We start from the raw sequence: 19,398 nt of genomic DNA on the forward strand, positions 1-19,398 counted from the left end.
TAACTACAGAGCGACATCGCAGTGGGGCCCACCATAGGGTTCTGCAGGATCGACCGTAGGATCCCTGCAATGATCCCACTCATAACTCGAATGACCCGATAACATCCAAACGGATCAGGGTTCTACATTTTATGTAATTGCACGGACGGATATGATCCGTTAGATTAAGGGAGAGATTTCCGAGTGGATTTATGGGATGCAGTGAGAGAAGTCTATGCAAATGTTGAATACAAGATTAGAGGCGGGAAAAATAAAACAAGAAACACCAATCACATGAGAGGGAGAGGGATTCTCTCTCTTAATACTATTCAAGACACAACCTTACGCGACCTCTTCTCTTCTCCGTAGTATTCTCGTGTTTGTACTTCTCTTTTCTCACTCTATGTTTAATTTTGGTAAATGATAAATGCACCCCTTTTCACTACTTGGGACATCTAATTACAATGTATCTATGACTGCAAAGGGGCTGATGTACTTCACATTTAAGGAATGAAGTGACCTGATTGCCATGTACAATGCAGTTGGGTGTCTCAAGCGATGAAAAATGGGCACATTTATCATTTCCCTTAATTTTGTGCACTTCCCTTTATAAACAAAACAAAAAAAACCTTAAACACCAAGTTCCTTCACTTTCCAAAAACCTTTACTTTCTAAAAACCAACGTCTTTCTAAAGACCAATTAGAAAATGAACACTTTCTTTTCCTAACTAAAACAACTTTAACAAATTAGTTACTAATAATAAACACCAAATTAGAAACTTATTTACTACCAAATTAACAATCCTACAAAAAATTAGAAACTTCCAAATTAATCCATGTGTGGGCCCGCACCACGTCGTGTCGGCTTGGCCCCTCGAACACAGTGTAGAGTCTGTGATGACTCTCAATCAGGGGCAGAGCTACATGTAGCATAAGGGGGCAGTTGCCCCTGTTGAGTTGGGCCAAATCCTTAATAGGCCCAACTCAATTGGGCCCAGCCCCTTTCAAAATTTGAAGGCCTGCCTCCCTTATGTGTAAGCCTATATAAGCTTGCCCCCCTTATACATAAATCCTGGCTCCACCACTGCTCTCAATAGTATACTTTTCCGACGGAATTTGCAAGCGGTGTTTATGGGATGGGAATGGAGAAAATCCGTTTAAGTTTTTAAGGTGACATCAAGGAAGACAAGGAAAATTCCGTTTAAGTTTTTTAAAGGGGAAAATCAGAGTCTGAGCCGTCTTCCCCTGAGAGAGAGAAGCGTCCTCTAGGGTTACCTAGGCCGGCGTGTTTAAATGCTTTTGATATCATTTCGTTTTCGCCCGGTTTTGATCTTTCTGGACTGTTTGAGGAGAAAGGGGAGGAGTCTAGGTTTGTTTCGGGTGCTCCTGTATCGAGAATTATATCAAAATTAGAAGAGATTGCGAAGGTTGTGAGCTTTACAGTGAGGAAGAAGGATTGTCAGGTGAGTTTGGAAGGGTCTAGAGAAGGGGTGAAGGGGCCTTTGACAATTGGGGCAGAGATATTCGAGCTCACGCCGTCGTTGGTGGTGGTAGAGGTTAGGAAGAAAGGTGGGGATAGAGGAGAGTATGAGGAATTCTGTAATCGAGAGCTTAAGCCGGGATTGCAGAACCTCATGTACAATGAATCTGAGTCCTCTCATCTAGCCTCTGATAGAAGAAAGTATGAGGAATTCTGTAATAGGGATGTGAAGACAGGATCGCAGAACCTTGTGTACGATGAATCTGATTCCGCCCATCTAGTCTCTGATTCCGAATAGAGTGAGAGAAGTATTCTTTTTCTTCCTATTGTTTCTTGCTTTTCATTGTTTGTTGGAGTTCTGTATCATACATACCTGTCTCATTTTACTTTTTTTCTTCTTTTGGTTTGTTATCTGCTGGCCTACTTCCTGTATTGGTAGTTAGAATACATGGTCTATGTATTCTATTTTGCTTGTGAATATCTGTATTTCCAATTATATAATGAGAAAAGAAGAAATAAAGTCTAACACTTTTACTTGCATGGGAGGAAACACTCATCTCTGTTTTCTTATTCCTTAATTAGAAAACAATAAGAATGAGAAAAGTATCCATAAACATTGCGTTCTTCAATAATATCTGTGTAGAAGTGGGCAGAAAGACCCTGGAGTAGTATGCTACAATGCTCTGTCACTATACAAAGTGAAGACAATGAGATGCTCTGTGCATCCAGAGGCCAGGAGAGGAAGTAGGGTAGCCAAACGATGTAATTGGCAGATTTTTGTGAAACCGCCAATGATTAGGAGGTCTGCTTCACGTACAATTGCTCTCATATCCTCCCTTTTGTTTGCCGTGTTTGTGTTCGTGTTCATTGATATCCTACAGGGAAAACAAGTTCATCATTTTGTCCCAGGTATCTGATTCCAGCCACATTGTATTCTACCTTTTGTTTGCCAAGGATGCAACTGATCTTCCATATCCTACAGACAAATGCTGCATACTATTTCACCTTGGTTATTACATGGGATTGATGGTAAATCCATCAACCTCATCTTTTAGGTTTCTTGACAACACTCAATTGAGATTCAGTAGTTTGTTGCAGAATATAGTGGTTTAAAAATAGGCGGGACTTGGGGATTTGTTTGAGTTTTTACACTAAATAGAGGAAAAGGAAGAGGTTGATGGGTGGTCTTCAAGTTGTTTTCTAACCTTTTAAATTTCAAATGCTCTTGGGATGCAGCTGCCATATCCAATAAATTGGTATCATTCTCTTTTAACGAGAGAGGTTTTGAGTGGCATTTGAAGCCTTGGTCCTTTTTCAGCATTTTGCCTGTACCTGAGAGAAGTCTAATTGAAATTGATTGCGAGGGATCATTTGGGAATACTGCATTTTTGAACCTTGAACTAACATCTATGTCAACAAGCAATCTCTGATTTTTTTTTCTTTCATAGTAATTTTGAACCTTAAACTAACATCTCTGTCAGCAAGCAATCTCTGATTTTTTCTTTGATGTATGCTATCAATCTCTTCTAAAAAGATCGAATGTAGATCAACCCAAATTAGTAGGCTTTAACCTGTCCAAATTCGAGATTGGAATGAGATCAGATGTATATTCTTGAAATCTCTCTGCTTTGCTATAGGGAAGGTTGGTTGGTTACAGTACCTATCTTCTCTTAAATTGCCAATTTTTTAGTGCATATCACATCGCGCTATATGGGTTTGGATAAACTTGCCAGTTTCTGCTATGCTTCTTCAGACTTTCTTTGCTTGTTATGTTACTCAGCTAGAAGACTTTTGGTTGGAGAAATTTATCTAGATATATTGGAATTCTACTTTACACCGAGGAGCAAGAGAATTTAAGTTATGTTCAGTCAATCACAGTTCTACAAAGAAGATCTTGATTGGAATGGTATATGAATTTGAGGTAAGTTGGAAGCTGATGGGGTGCATCCGAATGCCTTTCTAAAGTTGTAAGAACATAGGTTTTCTCAAATCAATTGTTTGGTGTTACTAGAAATGCTTGCCAAGCCTTGGCATCCTGATTCTTGGACAATTCTTCTTCTCAGAGCATTGCTGTCCAATTCCAACTTGTAATCTTTGGGCCTATTGGGAAATGGTTAAATGCAAAAGGGTTTTGCTGGTTGTTGCATTACAGATTTCTGAATTAGAGACATGTGCATTACTTTGATATGTTTCATACTTGCACTTGCACAGATGACAAGAAAATGAAGGTGTGTTCAATCAATCACAGCTGTACAAAGAATATCTTGATAGAAATGGTAGACGAATTTAGGGCGAGTTGGTAGATGATGGGGTACATTCAAATGCCTTTCTAAAGTGGTAATGACATAGGAAGTCCCAACTCCCAAATCAATCCCTTTGGTGTTATTAGATATGCTCCCCAAACCTTGGCATTCTGATTCACGGACATAATCATAATTCTCTTCGCATTGCCATCCAAATCCAATTTGTAATCTTTGGGCCTACTGGGAATTGATATGTTTCATACTTGCACTTGCACAGATGACAAGGAAATGAAGGTGTGTTCAATCAATCACAGCTGTACAAAGAACATCTTGATAGGAATGGTAGATGAATTTAGGGCGAGTTGGTTGATGATGGGGTACATTCAAATGCCTTTCTAAAGTGGTAATGACATAGGAAGTCCCAACTCCCAAATCAATCCCTTTGGTGTTATTAGATATGCTCCCCATCCAAATCCAATTTGTAATCTTTGGGCCTACTTGGAATTGGTTAGATGCAAAGGGAGGTGCTAGTTGTTGCGTTAGAGAGCTCTCAGTTCTCACAAATCAGTCACCTCTCGAACATAGTGTGTTTTAATCCGAAAGGTTTTTTTTTTTTTTTTGGGAAAGGTAACGATTTTATTGATAACTGGAAGCATATTACAAGCAAGGGGACAATGCATCCCACCTATGTAACACTTTTACAGGAAAACACCCCGCCGAAAATATCCCAACCTTTTTCTTGCCCCTCCTGAAGGATATTAAGCCTAGCTAAACACATTAAGGAGCAGAAATTGTCGAAAGAAACTAGAAAACAGCAAAGAACTATAAACCCCATCCGACCAGACCCTAAGGAGCCGTTTGGATTCACGGATTTTAGAATCTTGGATTTTCTCAAAATCGTAGATGGGAGACAAGAGATGAAGGAGACCGACCATTTCGTCTCTTTAGAATCTTGGATTTTAAGTGAGAAATCCAGGTTTTAGAAATCTCCCCCATCCTGAGATTTCTAAAACCTGGAAACAATGAAACATTGGATGATCTTCTGGACATAAAAAATTTGTCCGTGCAAAATTACAAATTTGCCTCATTTTCTTAAGTGGGCCCTACACCCTTAAAAAGGGGTCAAAATGTGAATGGTCCTACTTGACCCCGAATGGGAGGCCCACTAAGTTGCAAGCCCGAGGGCTACCATTTCAAGTACAACCCATCACTACCAAATCTAAAAGAGGTAGTGAGACCCATAACCACTCACACAACTATGCAAAGTGGTTGTGGGTAGTTATCGATTAAGGAAGGAGTATATAAAGGCATTTCTTCTCATTTCTAAGGGGGATAGCAAAAAAAAGGGAAGCAAGGAAAGAAAGCAACATAAGGAAAAGCAAAGTAAGAGAACGCAAGAAGCAAAAAAAAAGAAAGATCCAGAGAGGACATAAATCAAGAGAAGAAAAGCTCTCCATCGAACGAAGCAATCAAGTACTTGAAGAATTATCTCCCACGAAGAACAAGTCACTACAAAAGGCCCTTCACTGTAGGAAATCAAAAGATCTTCACAACCAATAAAGCACGAAGCCCGGGGTGAAGTTCGCACATCTTTAAACATCGAAGAACCAGAATCACTCCACAAAAGCTTTCGTATTCAACACCGATCTTTGTTTTCAGCAATTTGATCGTTAATCAGAGGATTGTAGAAAGTTGTACCATTTTTCATTTAATTACAAAAGGACAAATTCCTTTGTAATTTGTCCTCAAATTTTGTGTTAGTGAATTTATGCGAAATTTGCTGTCGACAGATCTCCTACTCTCTTGCTGACGGAAAGAAGGGCGAGAAATCAGAAAACGATAGCTGGTCTCCTTCTTCTCGTCTCCCATCTATGGTTGTGAGGAAATCCAAGATTCTAAAATCTGCGTATCCAAACGGCCCCTAAATCTGAAAGGATCTATACTTGCACTTGCACAGATAGTCCAGGTTTCAAGAGATGCAAGAATTTATGAGAAATCACATATGCCTATTCTCATCGACTTAAAGTTAAAAATTCTACTTAAGCTAGAACCATTCAAAAAGATAATCCTCCAAAGTTGGGCTGTTGTTGAAACCCATTCTGAGACGACATAAACTGCAGCTATGGTAGCATGCTTTGCAAGGATGTGTTTGGATAAGCCCTATTGATAGTATGATTATAATTCTTGGAGGTAGATTCTCATCTTCCAGGCATCTTCTCGCTCGTCAACTTCATAGCCCCACCAATGGTAAGCCTTGCGTGTTCAATACTAGCTTGTTGATCTGGCTATGCCTAAACTATTGATACCCCTGGTGTTATTCCAGTGGTCCACCCAAGTTGATTGCTTTGGCATGGAGGAAAAAAGATAGAAATCTTAAACAAGTCTGCAAGAAGTCTATCGTATGAAGCAGTGCAGCCCAATCCTGATGTGTTTTCACAGTTAATCAGTGGCACATCAATATTATAAGAGATGTGCATGTCCTGGTTGCTTTTATGAGCAACCATATGAACTGTAACCAGTTGCATCCGAGTTTGTCTGGGGTTGTGTCCAGAACATGTGTCCAGAAAACCTTGGGGCTGGGTCCTCATAGCATTTTTTCTTCTTTACAAACTCAATCCAAGTCCTATTTATCGGCCTCACCTCATTTTTGCCTGATTTATGCTCTTTTACCTTTTATTTTATGATGGTTACTGTTTATGTTTATTTTAGACAACCGAAAGCCCCCTTTTATTTGATTTTATTTGCTATCTGTTCTCATGACAGTGGAGGCAAGGAAAAGCTTATTTTTCCAACATTTTCAAACTTGAAGTAAGAAAAATTTATTATTCGCCATCCAAACTTCTAAAACAAATCAGCTGACCAACTGGAAACTTGCAGATAATTACTTTAGTATTGGAGATGAGAAGCTTGAGGAGAGTACATACCAATGGAATCCCATGCTCATGAGAGAGAAAAGGCATGACCACGACGGTAGCAGTTTTGGAGCTATCTTGCAAACCATGCTCAACTACTAAAACACATGCTTAAGCTATGAAATTCAACACTAATAAAACTTCTTCGAGGAAATTTATGGAGAAAACGCTTGCAACACCGGTAGTCATTTCAATTCACTAATTTGCTGCTCACAGTATTTACTTAGCTGGAACAATTGTTCTGTGAAATGTTTTTGGCCTTACTAGAACATTCTCGAAAAAATGGAAAAAAAAAAACATAGAGTTGGATAACTGATGGAGTTAAAAATCTACACTAAATGTCACCAAAAATCTACACGAATGGTTTACTCAAACTCGAACAAACCATAAAACTCTAAACACTGTTGAAATTCAAATAACTGTCAAAATGGAAAACTTCCGATCTTGAGATTACTCCAATGTTGAGGAATCACGGAGAAAAAAAGCATGTGTGAAAAAATACAAAAACCACTTCCAATTAAGAATAGTAGAAGCAAAGAACAGAAAAACACCAAAAGAACAGAGGAAAAGAAAAGCAACTAGATTTATAGAATGGAAAATCTTGATAAAAGGATGAATGACCATAAACAGCAGTGTTTGCCACTGAGCTTATTACAAGGGGAAGAATGGATATGATACATCTTCTCTGGAATGTTACACATTCTCATTATCTAAGAGATAATCTTATCCCATACTGGAAACTCACTCAAATCTATAACCAATTCTTCTATCCCATTTCTGAACACATGAGTATCACAACAGACTGATTTCTGCCGTAATGTAGCCTGTTTTGAACATCTGGGTTGCTGTTTTTGGAAGCTTTAAGAAGACAACATAACCAAAATTCTTGTAGTCCAAACTGATTCCTCCATGAGTTTCAGTCTTGTTAAGCCAAATTATCCTTAAAAAAGCTGCAGTTGATTCGAATTATCAAAAGTTGATTGGCTTGCCTCCATGAGTTTTAGTCCAAAACCTAGGGGCTGGGTCCTCATAGCTTTTTTTCTTCCTTACAAACTCAATCCATGTGCTATTTATATGCCTCATTTCTGCCCGATTTATGCTCTTTTACCTTCCATTTTATGATGGTACTGCTTATTGTTTATGTTTATTTTAGACAGCAGAAACCCCCCTTTTATTTGATTTTATTTGCTATCTGTTCTCAAGACAGAAGGGGCAAGGAAAAGCTTATTTTTCCAACATTCTCAAACTAGAAGTAAATTTTTTTTATTATTCGCCATCCAAACTTCTAAAACAAATCAGTTGACCAACTGGAAACTTGCAGATAATTACTTTAGCATTGGAGATGAGAAGCTTGAGGAGAGTAAATACCAATGGAATCCCATGCTCATGAGAGAGAAAAGGCATGACCAAGATGGTAGCAGTTTTGGAGCTATCTTGCAAACAATTCTCTACTACTAAAACACATGCTTAAGCTATGAAATTCAACACTAATAAAATTTCTTCGAGGAATTTTATGGAGAAAACGCTTGCAACACCGGTAGTAATTTCAATTCACTAATTTGCTGCTCTCAGTATGTACTTAGCTGGAACAATTGTTTTGTGAAATGTTTTTGGCCTTACTAGAACATTCTCGAAAAAAAGAAAAAAAAACATAGAGTTGGATAACTAATGGAGTTAAAAATCTACACTAAATGCCACTGAAGGTCGCAGCTATGACCCGGTATGTGTATTGAGATTGGTTTACACAAACTCGAACAAACCATAAAACTCAAGACACTGTTGAAATTCAAATAACTGTCAAAATGGAAAGCTTCCAATCTTGAGATTACTCCAATGTTGAGGTATTACGGTGAGAAAAAACATGTGTGAAAAGAGACAAAAACCACTTCCAATTAATAATAGTAGAAGCAAAGAACAAAAAATCACCAAAAGACCAGAGGAAAACAAAAGCAACTAGATTTCCAGAATGGAAAAGCTTGATAAAAGGATGAATGACCATAAACAGCAGTGTTTGCCACTGAGCTTATTACAACGGGAAGAATGGATATGAGACATCGTCTCTGGAATGTTAACACATTCTCATTATCTAAGAGATAGTCTTATCCCATAGTGGAAACTCCCTCAAATCTATAACCAATTCTTCTATCCCATTTCTGAAGACATGAGTAGACTCACAACAGACTGATTTCTGCCGCAATGGACCTTGTTTTGAACATCTGGGTTGCTGTTTTGGGAAGCTTTAAGAAGACAACATAACCAAGATTCTTGAAGTCCAAACTGATTCCTCCAGGAGTTTCACTCTTGTTAAGCAAAGTTATCCTTAAAAAAGCTGCAGTTGATTCGAATTACCAAAAGTTGATTGGCTTGCCTCCCTTTTGTTGGTTACTATTTTTTTTTGCCTAGTAAAATCTATCAGAAGGAAATAAGACACGGAGAGCTGCTGATTGAAAGACCAAGCAGCATGAAGAAGAGAGCAGAGAAAGGCTAGCCCAGAAGTACCTTCACATGAAGGTAAAGAAAATCAGAAGAGCATAGATTGACGCTGGTGCCAGTTGGTTAATCTTGAGATCTATAACGTTACTCTCACATAAGGATTGAACTAGAACCGGATTCCTTCTAGAATTGGTATGTATTTTTTTTTTGGAATGGTTCATGATATGGAAATTTATGCTTATAGGATGAGAATTCCTTCTTGATTGAAGTGTGTGTTAGAACTGAATTCCTTTTAGGGAGGGGACGAGGCTAACACATCAGCGAACATGCAATGAATTAGGCCCTGTTCGTTTCAGATTGTGACAACCGATGGGGAGGGCCTCCCTATCAGTTGTCACAGTTGTGAAACGAACAGGGCCTAAACTAGGAGACATCCCTGGGAGTCTACAGGGATTTCAATTCTATATTGGCAACCAAACAATCGGTTGTCAAATCTGAATCGAACAGGGCCTTAACTTGGAGACATCGTTGGAGTCTACAGGGATTTCAATTATATATTGGCAACCGAACAAGGTATTTTGCTGATGTGGCACCTAAATGCCAAGCAAAATCCCTAAGCCAAGGCTTTTGTGCAACCAACCACACCCTTGTGTATTTCAAATGGAAAATATGACAAATGGTTAAAGTGACTAAGGCCCTGTTTGTTTTGGGTGTTGAGAACCGATTGTGAGTTCAAAACTGGTTATGCTACTCAAATTAGGCACTGTTTGTTCTGGATTGTGAGAGCCTATTGTGAGTCCAAAACTGATTATTGTAGTCCAATTATCAGTTTTGGATTAATAATCAGTTTCTCAAAATCCAAAACAAGCAAGGCCTAAATGTAAATTTGAGTCCAGCAACCAGTTTTGGTAGTTTGTACTTTGTAGGGAGTTAGGAGGTGACATGGGGAAGAAAAGAGGGCGAATATATCTTTTCCCTTCCCTTCCTGAAAATAAAGTCATTTTCAGGAAAGGATGAGCAGAAGGGGTGTAAATGCTGGAAGGGGGATTAACTTTGCACATTCGAAGATACCAAAACCCTCATGAAATTTCTTGAGACGTGAGATTTTGTCTCGCTGTTTGGGTCCACAGAAAGCATTTTTTTTTTGGGAAAATTCTCAAAAAAATATGATTTTTATCTTAAAATCTCAAAAAAGGGTAAAGTTGGCTAATTTTTCAAAACAAATGGGGAAATGCATCCCCGGGAGTGTTTTTGGACGAAAATGCCCTTTGCATTGGTTTTTCCTCCAAGAAAGTAAGCAACAGTTCCCAATGCTTTCCACCTAACATTTTTAACTTTTTATCTTCTTCTTACCTTCTTCTTCCCCACGCCCAAACAAAACTCCATTGTCTGTTTTAAATTCCATTGCAGAGAGGTGAAACTCCCCTCTCCTAAAATCTAGCATTAGATCTCTTTATCTTTCTTTGGCTATCAAACCCATAAGCTTCTCTGGTAGGTCCATTGTGATACATTTGCATAGGTTTAACATGTTCCTTACAATGCTATGGTGTATTGTTATGGTTTTGTTTGGCATTTGTTATTGTCATCATCCTCTTTACAATGCTAAGATGTATTGTCATAATTACTCTATCTCTCTATTGCCCTCTATGTTTCTATGTAGAGTAAACCTTGATGAAACTCATGTCTATACAATTACAACCACTATTTAAATTTGTAGAAGCAATATTTTGTTCTCGGAACCACTGTTGATATTTAGGAACCAATATTTAAACACTCAGAAGCAACAATTATACATAGGAACCACTATTTACCATTATGTAGTGGTTCCGATGTATAAATAGTGGTTCCAAGGTATAAATGGTGGTTTCATAGTAGAAATATTGCTTCACACAATCTAATTGGGTGTCAATGTTGCAATGAACTTATGATCAATGAGTTAAATAGTTTTCTAAACACTCAGATGATATGGTGGTTCATAGTTTAGATGGCCTAATACTTGTGAGAATGACTGTATTTATAGGGTTTTAAACACTCAGAAGCACTAATTATACCTAGGAAGCACTATTTGCCATTATGTAGTGGTTCTAAGCTATAAATAGTGGTTCCAAGGTATAAATAGTGGTTCCAGAGTAGAAATATTGCTTCACACAATCTAATAGTACTTCATTGGGTGTTAATGTTTCAATGAATTTATGAACAATGGGTTAAATAGTTTTCTAAACACTCGGATGTTATGATGGTTCATAGTTTAGATAGCCTAATACTTGTGTGAATGGTTGTATTTATAGGGTTTTAAACACTCAGAAGCACTCATTATACCTAGGAACCACTAATTATACTTAGGAACCACTATTTACCATTATGTAATGGTTCCAAGATATAAATAGTGGTTCCAGTATTGCTTCACACAATCTAATAGTACTTCATTGGGTGTCAATGTTGCAATGAATTTATTAACAATGGGTTAAATAGTTGTCTAAATACTCAAATCTTATGGTGGTTCATAGTTTAGATGGCCTAATACTTGTTTAAAAAGTTTAAATTGTGATTACAAAAAGTTATGCACTAAAAAACATTATAAAAAAGTGAGAATGAGTTTATTTATAGGGTTTTAAACTCTCAGAACCACTAATTATAGTGGTTCCAAGGTAGGGTTTTGTCGAGGGTGGGGAGTGGGAGGATTCAGGAGGGTTTTAGAAGGGTTTTAGGGTTTTAGATGTAATTGATCTTAGGGTGATGGTGGAGGGAGGGGAGGGGAGTGGAGGGATTTAGGGTTGGGGGAGGAAACACACGGTTGTAATGGGGGGAGGTGTGGAAGTGGTCTTCATGGGGAGTGGTTTCCGCAAACAACGTTTGGTTTTTAAAAAAAAAAAATTGCAAAAAAACGGTCGACCTGCATCTGTTTTTAACATGTCTGACGGGATGGTGGAAAGGTCGACCTCCAGGTTGATCTATAAATGCTTTTCCTACCTGTTTGGTCATATGGTGAAAAGGTCGACCTATAGGTCAACCCATTAAGGCAAATTCACACCTGTTTGTGAATAAGGTAAAAAGGTCGACCTGTCGACCCACTAAGGCAAATTCGCACCTGTTTGTGAAGAAGGTAAAAAGATCGAATTAAGCCTTTGGTAAAACACCATTGTATAGCCCCCTTCTAGAATGAATCAGCCTATTTTTTTCAAAATGGACTATACAGCCCATACCATAGGATGATCCAAACTGCCCAATTGATGAGCCACAACGTACATAGGTTGTGCCCCAAAAATCATTTTCATAGGATGATTCTAACCATCCGATCTAAAAAGGGACTTAGATTATGGAAACTTTTATAGATTGGACGGTTGGGATCATCTATGGAAATAATTTTTGGGGCAGAACCTATTTATGTTGTGGCCCATAAATTGGGCGGTTTGGATCATCCTATGGTGTGGGATGTACAGTCCATTTTGAAAAATATGAGGTGAATTTATCCATTTTGAAGTTTCCATAATCTAAGTCCATCTTTAGATCGGATGGTTAGAATCATCCTATGGAAATGAATTTTGGGGCACAACCTATTTACGTTGTGGCCCATCAATTGGGCGGTTTGGATCATCCTATGTATGTGTCAATTTTGAAAAAAATGGGTTGAATTCATCCTAGAAGGGGGCTATACAATGGAGTTTTACCAAAGGTAATGAACTTTCAACGCTTGGCGTGGGAAAGAAGAAGCTAAAAAAGGTGAAGAATAGTGTTTGTGAAATGCATTGGGATCCGTTTCTCAAAAAGGTGGAGGGAAAAGCAACTCAAGGGCATTCTTGTCTTAAAACATGCCTTGGGATGTATTTCACCCCTTTTTGAGAATTTAGAAACTCAACCCAAAATCTCATTTTTTTTTTAGAATTTTCCCTTTTTTTTTATCAAAAAATTCCATGGAAAGAGAAATTCCAGGGTATAGCAAATTTTGAATTATGGAATCCAAGCATATTCATAGCAAAAGGGCCCAGGGACTAGAGGTGGGGGCCATCAATCGGTGGTTTATGTCATTAATGGCAGATCAGAGGGCTCTGGTTTGTTTGATTGGTAAAGATCTATAATTATATGTGGCGCCCTCCTCTTAAGCGGTCAGGACTCGGGAACATTCAGCTCATAGGCCCAATTATCAATTAGGCCATTTTAGTTGGACTATTCTAATCCTCCGATTTACCGAAGACTTCACCAAAAATTATGAACAGTTGTCTTCCAATTTTCGGCCGTCTATTTAAAATTGCACAGATTGAAGGGCAAGAATACAACGTGGTCCAAACTCCAAACAGGTAGATGGTTCGATCAATCTTGTCCCTCAACATGTGCTCTTTAAATGGACGGCTGAAAATTGGAGATGGTTCGATCATCGAGCAAATTGCCCCCACTTATTTGGCCCCCGGAAATGGTATATTCTTACCCTTTTCTTCCCTGGGCCACCACCTTTTAGTTTAAAAAGAGTAGACGTGAAAATTCGCTCGATGGGGGTGGCCGGGAAATAAAAGGGACAAGTATAACACTTACGTAAAACAGCAGTGAGTCTCGCACCAACTCTTGTGGGCTAAAAACAATAGGGAAAATTAGTATTGGCAGTGAAAGTCATGGCAGGAGAAGAAATAGGGTGGAAGTTCGTTCGCTTATTCTCCTTCGTTGGTGCCGGAGGTATAATTTTTCTAATCTTTATCTTCTCATTTCTAATTTTCATATTAATCAGACCGTTCTCCATATTCATGTTTCTTCTTTCCATTTCTTATTCCTTTTAATGCAATCTCTACTCCAAACCTTCAATTATCTTTCAGTCATCTGCACCGTTGCGATCAATCTCTGGCGTGATCTCGAACGAAAGGCCGCTAATCAGGCTCCAGGCGCCTGAAAAGCCTTCTGAAATGGTAAAGGAAGCAATCGAATCATAGTTAGGGTTTTGTTTTTTTTGAATGATATGGTTAGGGTTTTGTTTTTGTTCCTATATGTTTTTTTTAATCTAATGTTGCTGTAATTCCTTTTAAATGCTGGAATTTGTGGTCTTCCTTCCATTATATTGTTATTGGAAAATTATTGGATAATCTTGAAGTTTCACTAAGGATCAGATTATGCGATGGATATGTGTATTTATTGATTTATGTGTTCTTATCGTTAGAGAATCAGTCCTTCTGAGATTCCTCTAAGAGGCCGAGGGAAGAATTATTCTTTACATGGTTTCTTATTAGTTATAATTGATTTCATTATGGAATTCATTTCTAGGGATGAGAGTGTTATATCTGTCTATAACCTAGAGATTGGGCTATGCTAACTAGTAGAAAAAGTCCATTCACTTGTAATTACTCGATATGGAAACTTTTGAGGAACTGTTATAATTTATTCCATTCTTCTGGTTCAGCTCTGGTTCTATCGTTTACGCTTTCAGTTTTCTTGTGTTTCGTGTCTTGTTTTCAAAACATTTACAAATCTATTTCCACGGCCATATTGCGCTGAAACATGATGTGGAGAGAATTTTTTGAATTTCAAAATTAAGGCATGGCTACTCTCTTAAGAAAAATAGAGAGAGAATGAAGGAGATGAAGTGACAAGTCTCATCTCTTGCAAAAAATATGATGAAGAAGAAGCACACGGTTGTTCGATTTTCTTCTTGCATAGAGAAGGAAGAAGGTGAGAGGTTCTTGATTTTCTCTCTTGTGGTTTCCTTTTGTAAAAAAGGGGTTTTTGACTTTTTCCTTTCTTATATAGAGAGAGAGAGAGATTTGAGAGAAAAGTATCTCCATGGAAGAGCAAACGAAAAGTTACGTGTACGGAATTATGTTAACTAACCCCTTTTCTAATCTCTATCTTTTCTCTAATAGTGGAAAAAGTTAACTCGCCTGTGGATGTAGGCCATTGTGCCGAACCATGTAAATTCGTGTGTGTTCTTTGTGTATTGTTGCTCTTTTTTTATTCTTATGGTCGCTGTCCATTTTGCCTTTGATTGTGTTCTTTGATCTTATTTTTTGTCCGACGGGATTTTACCGCACAAGTTTCATCTCCAGACGGTCTTCTTTGCAATATGGAAGGCCAAGGCCAATGCTAGAACGTTCAGTTATTTCAAATTTTCAACTGGGCCTTCCTCTACTTCCTTAGAGTCCGTTGCCTTGCTGCTTATCAAATCTAGATGAGCGATATTTGAGTCTGGAAAACATTAGTGGAGAGATCCTTGCTTCTATGAATTCCGCCATTAAGTAAGAAACATGTACTATTCACATTAAAGTTGGCCTTTCATTACCCCTGTTGACGAGAAACTAGAATTGTGAACAATGCTGTTGTTCTTATCTGCTTGCACTTGCATTTATGGAAACTTTTCGCAGAGGTTAATGGCCTTTTACAAAACATCTTGCACAAAGAATCTGAATGTGTTGCCATTCAAAATAAAAAAATAAAATAAAGAATGACTGCATGATAACCTGAAGGTCTCCAAAAGTATAAAGTACATATAGATTCTGTGTACTTACAAGGCATCTAGTGTTGTTGGTAATTAGAACTGTTTTTTCTTAAATGGGTATTTTTAATAGGCTTGAAAGGCGGTACTTTTGGAGAAGTATTTAAAAAGGGCATGTAACGACCCGATTCCGTCAAGTCGCTACGAGCAAAAGAACAAAGCAAAAATCATGGAAATATATATATATATATATATATATATATATATTTTCTTTTAAGGTAATCAACAACCACAACAAAATCTTATTGCAAATTAAATAAGTCTTACCATAACAAGGGTCCTTTCAATATCCATACTCCAAATGAAAAGTAAAGTTGTAAATCACTAAAGTCCAAACTAAGGAAAGTCTCGACAAAATAAAAATAGCAAATGACGTAAGACGTCAAAGCGCAAAAATCCAAGAAGCGAACTCTCTGATCACACGGTCCCTTATCCCATGGTTTCCTCATTTGTAAACGCTCCGCCATCTAATGCCTCAACCCCTGTGGTAGAGGAAACAACGTTAGAGCAGAGTCCTTCAGAGACCGAGCAGAGTAAGAGAGATAATATAAAAAGTGCAGGCAATATAATCCAGATCCTCAGCAATATATAGCAACAATAATAAAGACTGGAAAGGAATTACACTATTCATGGCAATATAAATAAAATGAATAACAACGATGCAAGATTGTACTATGTATGCATCAAGTATGTAAAATGAGACAGTACATTCCCCAGGTACATCCGGCTTTTTCCCAGTTTACTTTACTGTCAGTTCTTTTCTAACTTTCTCATTTTTTTTGCCGGTGTCCTTGCCGCACGACTACCCACTACCCCTGTCTAAAGGTAGTGGCGTTATTGACTCGGATTTCAGTTTCGCATTTAATGCCGAGCCGTTTCGGGGATACTATCCCTTTGGATGGTTTGCCAACGAAAGGCTGTACACGCTTCTCGCGTTGGCCTTTGGACCTTAGGTCCCAGGATGATACCACTACACCCTTAAGTTCCCCTTCACTCTCCCCCATGTATGATATGCAATTAGGAATTTAAAGTACATTACCTTTGTCTCCCTTCCTGCATTACTTCGCATAGGGTTTAGAACAATTTATTTTTCATTTCATTTCATTTTATTCCAGGCAAGCAAGTTTAAATAAACTAAGCAGGTATCAATAAGGCAAAATTTTATAAGTAGAGCTACATTGCATTGACAAATTATATTGGAAACCATTACAAAGCAAGGTCTAGCTGTCACCTGCCTTTATCTTACAAACAAGGTGAATAGATCAGTCCCTGCTAGAAGGAGAAGGGAAGCGGACCTGAAGGCAAATCAATAAGTGAAATAGAGTCAATTTATTTCTGCCTAGGTTCTTTTAATCATTTTCATATTTTCTTTATCAGGAGGAGCCCCTGACTTTGGGGTCAACAGGGTACCTGCAACGATACAACTGCTGCCCTGTCTAAGGTATAAATACAACAGAGGCAGCACTATAGCTGTCCAGGTTTAGGTATTAAAAGCAGCAAGTAACCCAGTACAGACCCTACACATGATTTTGAACACTCAAGGAAGAATTTATTTTGAGGGCCAAAAGGGCTGCTGGAAATCTGTACATATAGGAAATCGTTTAAATCATGTTATTTAAGCAGACCCTGCTAGGATACGATGGTGTATAAAAAGAAACAGACCTATGAAAGAACATGAATATATGTAAGGGTGGTAGCATAGTATTAGAGATGAAAAACTTACACTAAATCATTTAGTGTACAGAACTGATGATATTTTAAAATACACGCTAGGATCATTTAAAAATATCTATATATGTATCGAATTGATGAGAAATGAGGTTAGACACAAGACCCATTTTAAATGCTTTTGGAACAGACGAATATCTTTTTAAAAAAAAACGAATAAATAAAAAGGGGGTGTCTCAAGGTAAAACAAGAGCATAAGCATGTAAAGATTACGTTATTATTTTCTCCTTTTCTGTGTCTTGCTTCATTTGATTACAACAGAAACCCTATATTTATTTTAACGCAGATGAGGGTTTTGCAGGTTTTGAAACGCGAGATTTGGGCATGGAAGAAATCATGAAATTGAAATGGGTAATGTATAGATTACTTTGTTTATTTATTTAATTTTTTCCTTTTTGCATCTTGCTTCTTTGGTTTGCAGAAACCCTATATTCATTTTAACGTAGATGTAGGTTTTGCAGGTTTTGGATCGTGATATAGGGCATGGAAGAAATCGTGGAAACGAAATGGGTTTTACAGAATAAACAAAGAAGGTTTCATTGCATACACGGTTTGGGGATGCCGTTCCATGGCTTCCAAAAAGGTAGAAGAAGTTGCCATGGGATTTCAAGTAACTCGAAATCAACATACCTCTCGGTTGCGGTGAATGGCGAAGATGAAGCAGCAAGATGGGTTCCCCGGCCAAGAACCGTCCGAGCCTCTCTTTTTCTTCCTCTCCTCACTGTATTCTTTCCCCTTTTCTTTTCTTGATTTTGATCTTAGCAATAAGGTATGTAACTGATTTGGGTGGGATTTTTAAGTTTTTCAAAGAAGGATGTTGGTTCCACAAAATATACGTTCATATAGAAATCTTCCGTTTTGCCCATTCTTCTTTCCATTTTAGGGATCGTGATTTCCCTCCCCAAAATTTCCAACTATTTTTTTTTTCCTTTTTCAACCTTATTAACCTTCTTAATTTAGCCACAAATGACCCTAATTACTTCCCTTAATTATGTATATTGAATGCCTTTTTGAACGTTAGATAAATTTTACAGCAAGAGCCACCATAACATTGGATTTTAAAAAAAGAAGAAAGATTTTCAATTGAGTTCACACCCTTAAGGAAAGTGCACACGTTTTTCCCACAAGAGGGAAAACGTGGGATTTTCCACTTTTAAATTGTTTTTCCATTTAAAATAATTTCCAAGGAAACTCCTATAATTACTAGTCATTTTATGAATTTATTGAATAAAATTAGAGCCCTTGATTTTCAAATCGTTTGATCCAAGATAATCAAGGAAGGACAAAGCAAATCGATAATCTCGACCCTAAATTTTGATTCAATGGTCTAGAATTTACAGTTTTAAAAATAATTTTATAGATTTAACGAGGGTAGTCTTTACAGGGCAATTTTAGACTTCCATTAAAAATATCCTAGGATCTTCAAGGGATAATACAAATTGAAGGTTATGAACAGCGGCTGTGAGGAAGGAAAATTGAAAGGGCAAACCAATGGTAGGAATAATTTCAAGCTAGAGAACTGTTGTATGCATTTTCTTGAACCTCTCATATAAATATTCAAGAATTAATTGCATAGTATTGGTTTATAATCCAGAAAGTTTCGACCTGATGCGTGATAATTGTTATAAGTAGCTGATGTATGATAGTTTTCTAATTAGAATTGTTTCTGTGTTTTAAAAGGTAAGTAACAGGAGTAGCTAGATAACATGGTTTGAGGCTCTTCCTCCAACAAGTGACATCTGAGCGCTAGGTTTCTCAGATAGTTTTGAGGAACTTGCTTTAGCCCCAACCTTTTTATCAAGAACAATCCCGAATATTGGTATATTTGAATGAAATTGCTGGTAGGCTTTTTTGATTTTGTATTGTACGGTTGGGAATTCCACAAGAAGCTATTTTTGCTCCATTTTGAAATTCAAGGAAAAGAGATAGAATAACTATTTACTAAATCTAAGATAGGTATGCATGAAACCACTTTTGAGAGATTAAAGCCACAACTTCTTTGAAGTATCAAGAATTCTCTATATTACGAAATACAGAATGGAAGAAATAAGGAAGTTCACATTATATATAATGGGTCATTTTGACGAATGTCTTTCAGTTTGAATCAGCATTTTTTGCTATAGAACTTGTGGGTCTGTCATGATAGCAAGGGTG

At 37.6% G+C, this 19,398-nt stretch overlaps 1 long non-coding RNA gene across 1 annotated transcript; it reads left to right on the forward strand.

Annotated features, from left to right (window-relative positions):
- Positions 1–12,826: 12,826 nt before the first annotated feature.
- Positions 12,827–14,146, forward strand: LOC143861159 (uncharacterized). Its single transcript, XR_013239929.1, has 2 exons — positions 12,827–13,712; positions 13,850–14,146. It is a non-coding gene; the product is annotated as an uncharacterized LOC143861159 (long non-coding RNA).
- Positions 14,147–19,398: the final 5,252 nt, after the last annotated feature.

Source organism: Tasmannia lanceolata, unplaced genomic scaffold, assembly GCF_043159265.1.
Source record: "Tasmannia lanceolata isolate RefF3 unplaced genomic scaffold, GAP_Taslan_0.1 ptg000037l, whole genome shotgun sequence".
NCBI classification, from domain to species: Eukaryota; Viridiplantae; Streptophyta; class Magnoliopsida; order Canellales; family Winteraceae; genus Tasmannia; species Tasmannia lanceolata.